This window comes from Nothoprocta perdicaria, unplaced genomic scaffold, assembly GCF_003342845.1.
Source record: "Nothoprocta perdicaria isolate Ctin4 unplaced genomic scaffold, notPer1 scaffold_11, whole genome shotgun sequence".
NCBI classification, from domain to species: Eukaryota; Metazoa; Chordata; class Aves; order Tinamiformes; family Tinamidae; genus Nothoprocta; species Nothoprocta perdicaria.
Genome location: NW_020454205.1, coordinates 384,770 through 400,578, shown reverse-complemented (window position 1 = coordinate 400,578; position 15,809 = coordinate 384,770).

Here is a 15,809-nt window from a genome sequence, read left to right as displayed (position 1 = left end):
CACACTGAAAACATCGCCTGTGTTTGCCGACATGGCCTTTAACCAAGTGCCTTCTGTCTATGGACTTTTTAAAGCAGTAAGAGTTGAATGAAAATGTTCAGGAAAGTGTCCCTGCAAAGTCTTGGCTAGCGCTTACACTTTTTCATATAGAAATAGAGGCCTCCTTATCCTTAGCAAGGAAGTTCTTTTAAGTGTAAGCATTGACATTCCCGTTGGTGATGTCTAGTCTTCAACAACAAGCATCCCAAAGCCCACACAGCTGTCCTATCCGATCACCAAGAGCCACCATCAGCTCCGATTAAGATACCTGGGAGCTCATTACCTCCTATGTAATTGGCAGGTAATTGTATTTCTCCGTCTTACAGCACGGTTCCAGTAGGTGCCCACATGCTAAATTAGGCTCTCAAGGTGCTTAAAGCCAACTGTGAGTTTTGTTGCTTTAGTGAATGTTGACCTATACACTCAGTCCAAGTAGAGTGGCATGCCAAGCAAAATACCCAAACCTAGTTTCCCATAGCTGAAATTAATTTTGAATATATAATTCAAAGCAATTGGCCCCCAAAAATCTAATTTTCATGTGCAAAAAAATCACAATCACAACAGATTAACATATAGATGCCCTACTCCCAGCCCTTCAAAAAACACCTACTTTGAAATTATATTTTAATAATTGCGTTGGGAGTTTATCATCATCTACAGTTTTTCTCCCCCACCCCCCATTTTATTTCTTATGAAATCCTAGAAAAGCCTTGCACTGCTGTAACCGATAGTAATAAGAATCCTGCCTGCTTAAAGTTAAACTTGCCCAGGGAAGGAATGTAACTTCAGTGGCCTTACAGGACATATGCAATCACTGCCACGATGCAGTGAACTGAGAAACTCCAGCCAGCTTTAGACCTTGGTGCTTTTTAAATGCATGGCAAATTCTTAGAACAAAGGTTTTCAGGGCTGTTTTTCGTGGCAAATACCACCTGAGCATAAAATATTTTCAGTACCAGTAATCAGCATGGGAGAAGGTGCCTCTAGTAAGAACCTGACAGAGAGCGAACTTGAACTTGTGGACTTGGAGCTATATTCAGCTCTGATACTGCACCATGTTTTGTCTCTCCCTAGTGAGAAATAGAGAGGATAAAGCTTAAAGGATAAGGCTTATTAATGAGTTTTCAGAAACGTTTTTTCCATGACTGCCACTCCTGTCTTAAGTATTTTTTAAGGTCTTGGGTGCATCTGTGGCTGTTTTTGTTCTGCACATTTCAAACCAAGGAAAATACACATTGAAAAAGAAACATTAATTGAAAATGTAAAGCAACAATATAGCTTTAAACACTGTGAGATCATCCTTTACTCATTTAGAAGCAAAAAGAAAAGGCAAGAGACACAAGAAGTACAACTAACTAAAGTATTAAAGTGAAACGTGAGCATTAGAGGAGATTGTGGTGAATAAACCTTTCAGTTTAACGCAGTATCAATAAATATTTCTCACATTAACTTTAAAGTCTGGAAGTCTCTTTACTGTAAAAGTTACTAAATAGCAGTTGGACAAAAGTATCATAATCGCTGCTTTATGATAGTTTGTCTGAGGAACCACATCCTAAACATAATTTGTGTGTGTGTGTGTGTGTGTGTGTGTATATATATCTATAAATATATATGATATCGTAACAGACTGTTTGAAGGCAGACACGCTAGCAATCAGGGTTAGAGGGACACGGGCCCATCTCAAATGATTTGCAACGCAGAGCCTATAGTTTAACACAAGTAGTGATCTCTTTTGATCCCTTTATTGCTCACATAAACACTGAACTCTAATTCTGTGGTTACTTATAGACGTGCACAGATCCCTTTGCAGAAACAAGCCCCAGGGCGAGCAAAACACACATGAAAGAAGATAAACAAARCGCTGCACATTTTGTATGTGGGTTTAAGACTTAAGAATACAAACTGCAGACGGGTACCCTTTAKCTTACCCATTAAAGGAGAAGCTTTAATTCATCCACAGTACTTTCAGTAGGAATCAGCAAAAAGAGAGGTCCTGCAGGAAGAGCGCTGTTTAGCATGCGCAGGAATAAGGGAAGCAAGCGTAGCTACATACCAGCAAACAAGCTGTCCTCATGGGCTCCTCATCATGATCATCTGTTTATGGTGAAGATCTGGGTCTGGATTTACAGAGATGGACATTTAGGCGCAGATTAGTGGAGTGAGATGGGTTACAGGAAGCCAACCTATGGTGGTGCAGCCTTAACTGCGTGACTCCTGCTCAGGTTTGCAAGAGGTTGAGAGGTTTATGGCGGCTGCAAATAAACCTCAYGGATCAGCACCGATTAATAATGTCAAAAACTAATTTCAAAATGAGACAGTCTTCTCTTGTGATGCTTTTAAGTGTAAGCATTGACATTCCCATATCCTTGTCTCAACCTGACAAGGCTGAGAAGGGAATACAAGAAAGACAGACTGCTGTTAGTACTGTTAATGTTAGGGTTAAATTTGGAAACCCAGGTTACATAACACAGGTTGCAGGGACCGCTGCAAATTTACCATGTTACTTCAAGCCTATAAATAAACAATAAAGAAAAAGACACTTTACTCCCTCAATTTAATGGAATTAGGAATATTCTGATTTTTTTCCRGGATTTCATGTGTGGTTTGGTGCAATCTAGGCTCACAATCAAAACAGAGTCCTAGCCAGGCTGGCTGGAAACTACATGCGTGTTTTGGCCATCACCTGAATCATTGACAACTGCACCTAGCAGCGTCATTCAGCAGGGATGGGAAGAAAGAAAACACCAGGCAGAGCAGAYGAGAAGATGAAAACACTGCATACAAGGAGAGCCTGCGGCGGGGGAGTTAGCCAAAGTGGGAAATAAAAGCTGAAAGGAGAGAGCAGGCCTGCCAGAGTTCATTAAATATAAGGGAAATTGAGCTGCAGGATTAGTTGAGTCTTGAGRAGACAAAGTTATTAATGTATTAACTATAAATACTTAGTATTTATCTATCTGATTAAATATGTATGCTTTCTGCAAAAAATACACAGAACAAAAAATTACTTGCCATCATTCAGGTTAGGAGAAGACGGGAGCAGTACATTTAGTCTCATCACTCCAAGAATAGAAGCTCATAATCTATCTTCACTGCTAGATATTTTAATGGTCTGCAGGATATATCTGAGTATGTAAAACAGAAGCCTTAAAGGAAATGAAATACTCAGGAAAAAATACGACCTAATTAAAAAGACTACAAACACGTTTCAGAAATGGGAGAGAATATTTAATTTTGTCAGTAACATCTGCAAAATGTTTCAATATGAGATAACGCATAATCCCTTGGGCTCCTGGATTTTCAGAGGATGCCAGAGACTGTTCTGCAATCCGGATTAATTGGTACAGCAGAAAATCTGTAAGAAATGTGGGAAGTCTGAAATAGTTGCACTTGTTTCCCGAGCAAGGGGTTTCCGTATTTTAAGAGGGTCTGTGCTGTAGGGCTGGAATCACCCCTTCCCATTACTGACTCAAAGGCCTGCAAATACATGAATCAAGACGGACCAGGGACTTTGCTGTAAAACTTTCACTGGGGGAACAAGTCCCAAGCATTATAAAATATGAATTCCAACGGAGGAGCATCCTGTTGTGCTACTGGAAAGTTTGTCTGTCCTAAGGCAAAGCACATCCCTTAGCCAAGAAAATAATCATTCAYGAAAACTTGGTTGTTTTTATGTTGCAGTTTTCCTGACCCCGGTCAGCCTCCTGTTCCTTGACCCAATTACACTTTTTCTTTGCAATTGGAAAGGAGTGTTACCAGAGCACAGAAATGAAATTTTTAAATGACATTTTGGCAACTTTTAGTTTCTTGATATATTTGAATGAAAAACAGTTTCTTTGTTAGAGCCTCTCCCTGCTTTCCCTGAGGGAGGGTGACCCGTGCAGGGTTTATGTCACCCTGCAGTTGTGGCAGGCTATTAATAAAGCAGCGTAACCCTCTCCAAGGGAGCAGCGGCGGGCACAGAGACGGCAGCCACCTGCTCCATGCACTGCAAAGTCATCCTAACATCAGTCAGGAGACACAGACTGCCTCCCAGAGCTCCTCCCGCTCCCAGCCGGCGCTCCCTCTTCTTCCCTGCGCTCGGAGTTCCCACGCAAAGCATGTGCTTGGCCTGCAGCAGAGGCTGCCCCTGCACCATTGCTACGATTTCCTCAGGAAAAACAGATTTACTACCACTGCAGTGGCAATTAGAAGTTCATCACACTTTTTAATCTTCGTTACATCCACCTCCATTCTACCTTTTCATCTACATATGCTGGCAATTCAGGATATTTAGTRACAATTCGCTCCCCTGTTAAGCACTCCCGAAGTTTCTTTTGCTTCCAAATCCTCTGAAGTGAGCAAAATACTTAACGGTCTTGTTACCAAATGCTTCTTACTCAGTGTGAACGCCAGGGACCTCCTCTTTCTCAAGCCACCAGCAAAACTTMACACATTTCCAAATCCCTAGGTGCTACCTGAGAATTACCGACAGCTAAAAGGTCAGAGGGAACAGCCTTGCACAGCCATTGTGCCTGCAAACAATAGTTAATATACCAAACAAATCAAGTTAATACCATTCACATCCATGCGAGCATCCAGATTTATCCATCACAGCCTTTAGCATCCTTCTCGTTATTATCCAAACATGCAAGGGGGAAGAAGGGCATATCCAAGGTGCATTTCTGGCTGATCATTAACAGAAATCCAAGAGAGAGGAGGGAAAAAAAAAAACCTATGGAGAAGTAACTTGTTTCTCCTGGACAGCATCTTCTCCAGTTTGCAAATTACATTAAATATCACCACTCTAGATAAACAGAAGGCTTGGGGTTTCAGAGAATACCAGATTGACAGCTCTATGAACACTAAATCAGCTTTCATTTCATATTCAAAAGAAAAATTTCACTTGGAATTAATAAAAAATAACATGTAAATTTGCCCTACTTCCTTCAAGGTGACCACTTCTCTTGCATTCCATTGAGATTCCGTAGGAGCCTGAAAATAAACTCGACAAGCCTGCAAGTAAACTTCAGCTGCACATACTGCTGAGAGCTTAATGCAGGAACATCTGTTCCAGCAGTTCCTCCATTTAAAATGTACTGTAGACTCCAAACTAAAATAGAAGCATCCCAGATTATTAATCCTACCTAGTAGATTCCCAATAAACGTATTGCATTGCCCTGGATTCTTTTAATTCAATCATGAGGAATCACACTTGAGAAAACATTGATTTGTAAGATTTTTATGAGCTAAGCAATAATGCAATGGTTAACACCTTAGTGTATTTTATCTCAACCTGCACAGCAATTTTATAGGCTTAGGATAGCCTGTGGCATATGGCACATTAATACGCATGTTGTTTGAGTAATTCCTCCAATTTATCTACCAATAGTTGGCAGTGTTCACACAGTTCTTTACAGGCACGGCTGCGATTCAAAATAATGGCCCCAAAAATCCCTCTCTGGGATATAAAGCTACACGTTAGACTGCAGTACTGTATCCAAGCACATTAGGTCATTTCATAAAAGGAAAAAGAAAAAAAAATCCTGCAGGGATGTAAGACTTCCCTTGTGCTTTTTGTCCTTGTGCCCTTTGAACTACCCAGGACTGAAACACTCCCACGTATTCAGCTCTCACAAACCTCGACACTCCCAGCATTCTGCATAGCAGTTTCACCTCCTTCTCCACTATCCTCCCCAATTTAGTTTCTCAGTAGTAACAACTCTCCTGAATGTTACAGAACAAGGTCAAAAAGAGTCTGAGCAACTTATTTACTGTGGCCTGCTCTTCCACCCGGTGGATTTTTCTTGACAGAAGCCTTATCCCACATCAATACGGGGATAATCAATATATCAATAAATGTCTTTGTTTGAAATAATGCAAGTTAATTCAATTCAGCTTTTGCTTATTTCTGAATCCAATAAGTCTCTGTGCAGATGCCAAAAGGAGCAGAGAGAGGCCAGCAACAACCAGCTTGAAAAATCCTAGTAAAGCCTAGCTTTCATAGACTGCCGTTTAATCCAGTGCTTTTATGGACCAGTTATAAAAGCTTCAGCTCCTATTTCTACTCATGTTCTTCAAAGATACATACATATATATATAYACACACACATACACACACACACTTCTGTATTTTCGTCCTTCATTCCTCTGGCTAAACATGCATTGCTACGCACTTTTTTCCCCTTCCTCGCTGCACAAGTTAGACAGCTGACGAGACACCTTCTCCTGCGGCTTTCCCGCCTCGCTCYGGCTCCGCTCCCACATCCGTGCCGCGGCGCCGGCCCTCACTCGCTGCCAAGGCGCAGCGCTCCGGAAGCACCAAACCCGACGTGGTTGAAGCCRCAGGCTGGGGAGCTGCAGCSCCCGCCGGACGCCGGGGCCCTGCTCGGSTCACAGCAGCGCTTGCTGGTTACCAAAAGCGCACAGGTTAGTGGTGTGGCAGGAGAAAATGACTCTCAGAATGTGAATCAAAAATATCTMGTTAAAAACCCAACCCTAACGCAGGCACATAACACACAGGCTTCCCTTGTAGCACCAAGTTTTTCTATTTCTGAACATTAGAGAGAAGCGCTGGGGAGRACATACCCACTGCCTTTCATTTTCCTAGAGCATGTATGCAGAGAACCCAAAGCATTCTGCTTTCCTGCATGTCCTGAAACTTAGACTSTCGTGTGGGGACAGCCATCTGTTTTCCCTATTGCCCGCTCCGGACACAAGCATTTTAATTAGGACTACAGGTTGGTATTTGCCAGTCCTTCGAGGTAACAAGAAAGAAGGGATACTTTGAATTTTAAATCAAACTCAAGGCAGCTCTACCTTGGACTGGTGCAGCCGAGAGCTGTAGTAAAGTGTGCTTTTTGTGTGCCTGTGAAGTAAGCAGGAAATACAGCCAAGGGCCCCTTTGCTGTCCATTACTCCTCCTGTGTGGCACGCACCTCTGCAGCGCTTGCTTCCTTGTTGTCCAGAGGAAGAGCAGCAAAGGCGATGAAGAGCCTGGAGCAGCTCTCGTATGAGGAGACACTGAGCGAGTGGGGCCTGTTCAGCCTCGGGAAGAGAAGGCTGAGAGGGGATCTGATCAATGGGTACAAATACCYGAGGGGAGGATGTAGGGAGGAAGGGGCCAAGCTCTTCTCAGTGGTGGCCAGTGCCAGGACAAGGGRCAATGGGTCCAAGACGAAACCCAGGCAGCTCCATCTGCATGTGGGGAAGAACTTGTGCAGTGTGAGGGTGCCCGAGCCCTGGCCCAGGCTGCCCAGGGAGGCTGGGGAGGCTCCTGCTCTGGAGATCTCCCAACCCACCTGGATGTGACCGGGTGCCCCGTGCTCTGGGTGTCCCTGCTGGAGCAGAGGCTGCGCTGGGTGATCCCTAGGGGTCCCTTCCAACCTCAACCATCCTGTGACTCTGTGATTCAGAGGGCACCACCTGCTACTCCTCAACCCAAATTTGCATGACTATGTTTACAAGCAATAGAAAGCAGGGGAATTTATGAAAAAAAACCACCACATGTTTTTGTTCTTTTTCAAGAAATGCGAGCAGAGCATCCTACTTCTGCAGGACAGGCATGGCTGTTACCTGCATCATTCTCTACTGACCACTGTTTTGGTCAGTGTTTGCATTTTACACATGGAAATGGGAAAGCTGAAGAAGTGAAAAAATGCTTTGGTGCCTTCTATGATCCACATAAAAAACACGTAACCAAAGTTTGCTTTCCTCATCAAATCCTAGATCATCTTTTGATGTTATAGCAGCACATGAGCTGGCAATTACTAAATATTCCTGTCTGCAGAACTGGAACCACGTTGGCAATTTGCTTCTAAGCTTATGATATATAACAAAGAAAAGTCTTGAAGTGGATGGTTCTTATAATCAAGGGTATTATAAACCACTTCAAATATATATGCAGATGTATCATCGAAATCATGGGAGTAGTAGATAAGACAGACTGTACCTATAAAAATAACTGAAGGGATCGGGTGCCATAAATTACTAGCTAGGACCATGAGCTTTCATCTGTGATGATTTGCACTAAAATTTAAGTGAGGTTGTAATGAAGGGTATTATTTGAAAAGCAAAGAAGAAGTGCAATAGTACTGGCAAATTGTTAATATTTGATTTCATATTTTTTTAATCATTAGAAAGATACTAATTTGTTTTAAAAACACTGCAAATATTTTGCAGATAACAAATGTTTTCTTTTTTTTTCTTCCTCTCTGTTTTCCTGTATCCATAAGTAAGCAGGGCCACATAGGAATCAAAAATATCTTCACAAGTCCCAAAGTGATCCCAAAAAAGCCACATTATTATAGAACAGATGCAAACTGGTCACCGGACTTTTGCAGGCAGCGGCCCTTGAAAGCAGACCTGCTGAGTGAGATTGAGATCCTTTTCCAGGATCCTAGTGTAGAAGCATTAAGCAGGGAAGAGAAACAGAACTTGAAAACATCTGTTCAGTTCAAAGAAAAACATGCAACAGCTCAAACAGGGAAGACTCATGAATATATTTCTGCACTGAAACTTATAATATTCTCATTTTAAAAGAATCCACCTTCATCTTTGATTTGACAAAACCAAAACCTTGCAGCTAAAGCCAGGACTTTCCCAGAAGAGAGACAACAGAGGTGGGTTCAACAAATATGGGCAGCAAATTGCACTCACGTTTAATGACAGATGTGCAAGCCAACTGTGGCATTGAGTTATTCACGTAGAGTCACTCTGCTTTACCTTGAAAGGCAGGAACCCTGTGCCCCGTGCTCTGGGTGCCCCTGCTGCAGCAGGGCGTTGGACTAGATGATCTCTAGAGGTCCCTTCCAACCTCAACCACTCTGTGATTCTGTGAACTCCTCTGGATTTTACAAGACAACATCCTTTTGGATCCTCCTTGGGATTAAGGAATATTCTCTTTGCACAGTTGCACAAATCAACAGTGTAAGTGATGCAAAAGGAGAGAGCTTTTGCAGGTCCATAGATGGTCACTAGGTCAATAGATGACACAAATAAGCACATTTGGTGCTTAAAGATAGCAGGCTGAGCAAGAGTCACGGGTGGAAGAGCTTTTGAGGCCTCTCCTCAGCTTGGTGCCTGCTGCAGAGCAGCGCAAAAGCCAACAGACCTGGCGTGATGTGCTCTGCATCCATCTCAAAAGGAATGGTATGGATCCATAGAGAACCCTGGAGCACACACCCCAAGGCAGCACAGTTACTCCCTGGCACCTTTGCCAGCAGGGCTCAAGGCTGAAGCAGCAGAGCCACCTTCTGCTGCAGCCCACGACTCACTCCCTTTTCCCTGGAGAAATCTTCTCTCGCCACAACCCATCTGCCTGGGTCATATATTATAGGAGCTTTTTTCCCCCCTCTTTTTTTCCTTCCCCCTGCTTTTTTCCTGCTTTCCCAGGTTTCCTGCACCTTGCCACCCGCTCATGAAGGAGAAGACAATTGTTTTGTGCACAAATGTCTGCCTCGCTTGCTGGAGAAAAATCCCCACCTTTATTGGCAGATATTAGCAGGTTTCCCCCCCTAATCCAGCAGGGACTCTAGCATGTTCCACTGCACATGTTTTATTCCAGAAACAAGTTAGTTTTTGCAGCTCTAAATCAGATTTGAAAATACCTGCCCACACAAAATTTCATCTCAGATGCTGGTTGAATCTCAAGTTCTTCCTCACATTCCGCTTGTACAGAACTAGAGTCAGGCCTCTCATTTTATGCTGGAAGCTGTAGCACCTTCCTAAGAAGCAGGTGCCAAAGCCCTTTTATAATGCATGTTACCTGTCTAGGAACAGCRGAAGAGTCAGGCGAGTGGAAGACACTCAGAAAGTCCATAAAAACTTCAGGGAGAGAGTGGTTTAAGATAGAAGCCCGATACAGTTTGAAGCTGATGTTTTTTATCTACGTTTTAAGCAACTGAGCTAAATGGGGAGGGAAAAGAAATCTCAGACAACTTCTGTTTGTGAAACTAGACCAAAGCTGAAGAGAAAAGCTGAATCTTTACAGGGCAACTGAATATATTAGGAACTTACACAACTCCAGCTCCCTGCAATTAACTGCTGCTTTTGGAGGAAACTCTGCWTCTCTCAACACTTGCAAGCTTTGTTTTCCTGTAAATACCCTGTAGTTAAGCATTGCAGTAACAGTGAATTAGCACCACCAGTATAACTGTTTATTTTATCCTAACCATAAACTCTATCCTGAAGCAGAAAAAATACCTCAATAAAAAAAAAAAAAAGGTGAGAGTGTGCATATATATGTGTGTGTATATATATATAAAAAATATGTTAGTTTTTAAAAAGCAGCATTCTTTACACAAAAGCCTCATTGAAACTGTTCAGTGAGAAAGCAGCTATCAGATCTCATGTGTTACCTGAAGGAAAAATATTATTCCACATAATTCCAATTCTGTTGCTGAAATTCCAGAAGCAGAGGTAAACTTACTGAACTTTCTTGTGCCTCTGACCACAATCACCCRCAGATCACTAGAGCTCTGAAAAGATCTCATGATACTTTACAGGAAGGAGAATGAGGAGACCTAACAACGCCTTCCTAGTGAGTTACAACTGTGTGATAAAAAGTGTTTAATGATAGATTCTAAAGGACGACACTTATGTATCAGAGGTTAAAAGCAAGTATATGGATTGACTATCTCCTCTAATATTCCTCCTGATGCTTCAAGTACTTTGGAGTATCTATCTAGTTCAGAAGAACTGTTATTAACTGTTATCTCCAAATAAAGGCGTAAAAGAATCAGTGAGGTATTGTTAAGACTGCAAGAAATTCTGTATGTTCCCCTACGTTATGCAAAGAATAACGTACACAGCCTCAGACTTTGCTGTCCTCAAAATCTGGTACTGGGGTTCTCGGAAGGGAGGTTTCCCATTACTCAGGTTATTCTGCATACTTCACACTCTGTCTGGGAGATGATGTACTTCCAAAAACACATCAAAAACATCATTAACATACATCTTCTCTTCTCTTTACTAGCTGCTTCTTTACAGAAGGGAAGACACTGAGGAGACCATGAGAATCTCATGAGACCAGCCACAAAGCGATGCTGTTCTGGGCAGCGAGGGCATCTGACRACAGTGCAAAGGGTCTGCATTGGTCTGCACAAACCACCATTGCAATCAGGRAAGAAGCAATAGCCATTTTCCAGTGGTGACTCTCGTCTCACCCACCCAAGTGCCCGGTGTTAAGGGGAGCAGAGGYAGGGAGTTGCAGCGACTCCTCTCTATACAGATAGCATAAGGAACTGGCGGGGCTTATTTGGCCTAGAATAGAGGCTTCCAAGGGGGATCGAACAGCAGTCCTTCCAGGACCTTCGAGCACGCTGCTGAGAAGGTGAAGTCAAGCTCTTTACACATGGCTGGAGAAGAAGATGCATCAGGCATTAATCAAAAGAGTGAATACTCTGAGTGGACACATGAGTCGTCATGAAAATAATTAAGCAGAGAAATAGGGGCTCAAAAAAATGGACAAACTCCATCCTTGGCAATTTCCAAGAAAATTGCCAAGAAAAGGCCCTAGAAGAGATACCTGCTCTAAAAGGAGGGCTTTGGGCTAGCGACTTCCCAAGATCCCTTCCCATCTGATCGATTCTGTGACTCAAATCTCTGTTGGCTCTTCAACCACAGCTACAAGCTCCTTTTGCTCTTTCAGGTTACCAGTTCCTTTGTTACTAAACAATATTTAGCTCCAGCTGATAACAAAAATATAAAGTCTTTCTAGTAAAATAGATGTTAACCTGATTTGACAAACGGTAAAAAGTGTTCTTAGTTTATGCAAATTTCTATAGAAAATGAGAGTAGGCATACATTGTTTTGTTGTTTGTTTTTCCTTACTCTCCTGTTCTTTGCTACTGGAAAGTACAAAGAATCAGACACATGAAAAGCTCTCAAACCCCTGTTTGCCAACTTCAGTTTGAAATCTCAGCAAGCTTAGAATACACATAGATGCTTTAAAGCTTCATGTGGAAAAGAGGACAAAACCCAGGAAACTGTTCTGTCTAGTTATTCACTTTGCACAGTTTACCAAAGTCTTTGACTCACACCCAAATGATGAAATTTGGCAGCATGGAGAACTAGTGCAAAACCTTTCACTCRTCTTCTTCCGTTTTAGGACAGTGAAACACATCAAAAACCTTACTGTTCAGACACTTTTTCTCTTCCACATTATAAACTCAATTACTTTCTCATGGACATGTTCCCTTACTGCAGATGGACAGTTTTATTCCCTTGCCTTCCAGACTGTTTAATATCATTAAAGTTCTGAAACGTGAAGCATAAGGACCCCACCTAGAACAGTCAGGGTGGAGGGGTTCTCCTTTTGACTGCCCATGGCAGAGCTCATCTGATCCACTCTCGTACGGGCCTTGTGAAGTCAAATTGGTACCGCACTTCAATAGCTGCAAAGTGAATTACACCTGTTCCTTTCTTTATATAGACACCATCATTGTCACATATAGACATGCAGGATCAGATATTTTTCATGCAGAAGGATTAACGGAAGGAATAAAAATAGCTTTGTATGATACAAAGCACAGGCAAARCGATATGTAATCCAAGAAACCTTATTAAATAAGCTGCTCCATTCCATGCACCTCAGAGCAAGAGTTGATAGCATCAAGAACTGATAGAAAAGCTCAAAGCTCATTCACTGCTCTTTTAATACAGCATTACTCTGTACAATTTGCTTTGTCTCGTCCGATTTCCATCTCTTGAAACATGGGGCCTGCCTCACCAGCGGTAGGGATCTACGCTTTGCAGGACCCCGAGCATTACCTGTCCCTGGGTTTCTCCCCAGGATGTTCCTCATAACCTGCTTTCACACTTGCAGAAGCCACCAGGGAGGCAGGACAGCAGAGACCCATGGCCACAGCCTCTCCATCTGCCCCAGAGGGAGCTCCTCTAAGGCGCAGAGCACTCTGCAGGTTGATGACCACTGGCTTGCTTTCCACCCTCAAAAAAAACCAACTTTGGAAAGTCTGGGTACTCTGCCAACCTACTGTGACTAAATTATCATGAGTCCTGTACAGCTGAAGAACAATGTGAAGCAGGAAAAGTTTTTAGCTTGTAAAAAAGTAGAAAAGAGACTTTCAGGGACAGCTTTTATTTAAAAAGCAATCCTCTGGTGGATAATGAGAAAATAGAATCAGCATAAGCCTTCAAAACAGACAGGAGGATAAAACAATGCTAACGTTTTATATTTTAGATTACCGAATACTGCATATTGAGTTCACCCTGCTAGAATAACTACTGAATGTATTATTTTAAAATATTAGTGTGTCTATACTCACAGTCTTCAATGCTGTTTCTGAAAGGAAATGAAAATGTCTTCTGGAAAGGGTTATATTCTGACACTGAACCTGAAAAACGTGTATTCATGTATTATTCTTCCTCTATTTGACAGGTAAGTAGAAAAGGCATTAATATATGAAAGAAACACTGCACTCCTATCATTTTTTATAGCATGCTATCAGATTTTGCCAGACACTTTTGAGGACAATAGAAATTTTTTTACACTTGATGGAAGGTAAAAAACACAGCATGGAAGCAGCTCCTAGCTTCTAAGGTCATTAAAAAAAGCCACATGGTTTTAAAAGCAAATTTTTACATAGATGAAAAAATCCTTTRGTTCTGTGGTAGTAAGTCCACTCCAAATTATGAGTTAAAATATATGCATATGTATTTGCTTACTATATTTGCATGCCCAAATTGTGTTTCAATGAAACATCTTGCAGCCACTTTCAGCAGTGATTACGAGGCTCTTTAAAGACTGCAAGAAATGAACATATCTCAGATAAATTTCGGTCATCTGAATGAAAACCRACAGGACCGGAAAGCGCTCAAGATGGAGGAGAGAGAACCCTCGAACCAGCACACATCAAAATCTATTTGCCATTTCTGTATTTCTAATGTATTTCTCCCATTGAGCGGCCATGACTGAACTTCCACAAAACAAAGTCTTAGGTCAACCCTTAAAGGCATTTGCATTTCCTAACTCCACRTTGCTTATTTAGAGACCACTTTTCATTACACACTAACATAGCTGGGTCTTCACAACAGCATTTGCAACAGGACGCTTGGAAAAGCCAAGTAAAACAGAGAGATAATACAAGAAAACATCTGGAGTTTCCAAAAATATATCCGTGTATTTTAGATACCAGAGGAAAAAGGAAGACTTACATGAACTCCTAGCTTTACTTAATTGCTTCTAACAGAAGGTAAGAGACTTAAGTGTCCAGAGACTTATCCCAGGAATTGGGGATTTTTTTTGGTTTGCTTTTGTTTTTCCTTCTAGCTAGTAAAATGGTCTTCAGCACTGGGTCCCAATAGAACACAAAACAGAGGCTTATTGCTGAAATTCCATTGGGAAAGTTTCAATTTTGCTGTTTAATATGCTATATTTAAATAAAAAAGATATGATTTGAACGCAAATGATGTTCTCTCTTCAACCTAACTATAAAAGTGTGTGTGCCTGTAATATGTACGATTAGAAGTACATGCTTATCAGTCGAAAAGTGTGAAAGACACGAATTATTAGTACTATTTTCAGTAACTTATATTCTTTACCTTGCCTGCATTGGTCCTGCTAATTATGCTTGAAGAAAAAGGCTCATGGCTTTCTATCTGAGTATCATTTTAAATAATAAAAAGTATTTTTAAGCTATTTTGAAGAGTCACTACAAATCTTTTAAAGGAAATCTAGCATTTAGAATTTTGACTAAATCTAGAAATCTGTTTCTAGCATTTCTTACGGACTTTCATGCAAGATTTGTTGACTAGGATAACAGCCTTCTGCTGTTTAGGTGACCCTGCGTGTGCAGGGGGTTGGACTAGGCGATCTCTAAAGATCCCTTCCAACCTTAAGGATTCTATGATTCTGTGATTCTGAAACAACAGACTTTTTTTCCCTCTTGGAATAATTCCAGGCATAGTTTTCCAGGAGTGCTCCAAAGGTTTAGCTATACTGTAGCTCAGCGTATTTGGCAGGAAAGAAAAGGGATTTCTCTTCATTCCAAGAAGGGAATACTCTGAAAGTGAACACACACAAAAAAAAAATGGTAAAATGATGGTGTTATGCTGAAATAATGCAATCAATACAAGAAATGGGCTGGAAGGTGAAGCTGATTGCTGAATACTTTTGTGACAAGCCTGTAGGGACTATCCTGCAGCTGTTGGTTTGACCTGTTCCCTAAGGAAGGGAACACGGGGAGCACATCGGATTGCCAAGTCGAGGGCACAGTCTAGGGATTACATGGTTTTAAGGGAGGAAGAAAATGTGTTTAATGTGACACATTATCACTTCTATGAAGGCATTTGAAAGAAGTGATACAGGCCACATGGCATTCATCTTCTTTCTCCTCCATGATTTAGACTAGCTTGTACATGGYCCAGCCAATACCACGGGTACCAGTAAAGGAGATGTCACCTGTGTGACAAATTCTCCCTAATCTGGGACTGTCCATATCCTAGACTGCAGTATCAAACTACAGAAGAGCAGCAGTATTCAGCAGAGCCCATGTAAGGCTTTGCTGGAGCTTGCAGAGCAACTAAAAGAACTTGCAAACTGCTCTATCCTTGTATTTCTCCAAGTTAAAATGAGGATGGTTTCGGGAGGCACAGGGGAGCTGTGGACCWGCAGGGCTGCAACATTAGAACCAAAGTTGTCAAAGTCACCAAATACTAGTGGTTTATAGAAACRGAGAACATGGAGCTACCATGAGGGAATCCTACTGTGTTTAGAGCCATATACAAATCAACAGAACAGCTTAACTAGCCCTGCCATTATTTCCACCTGAATT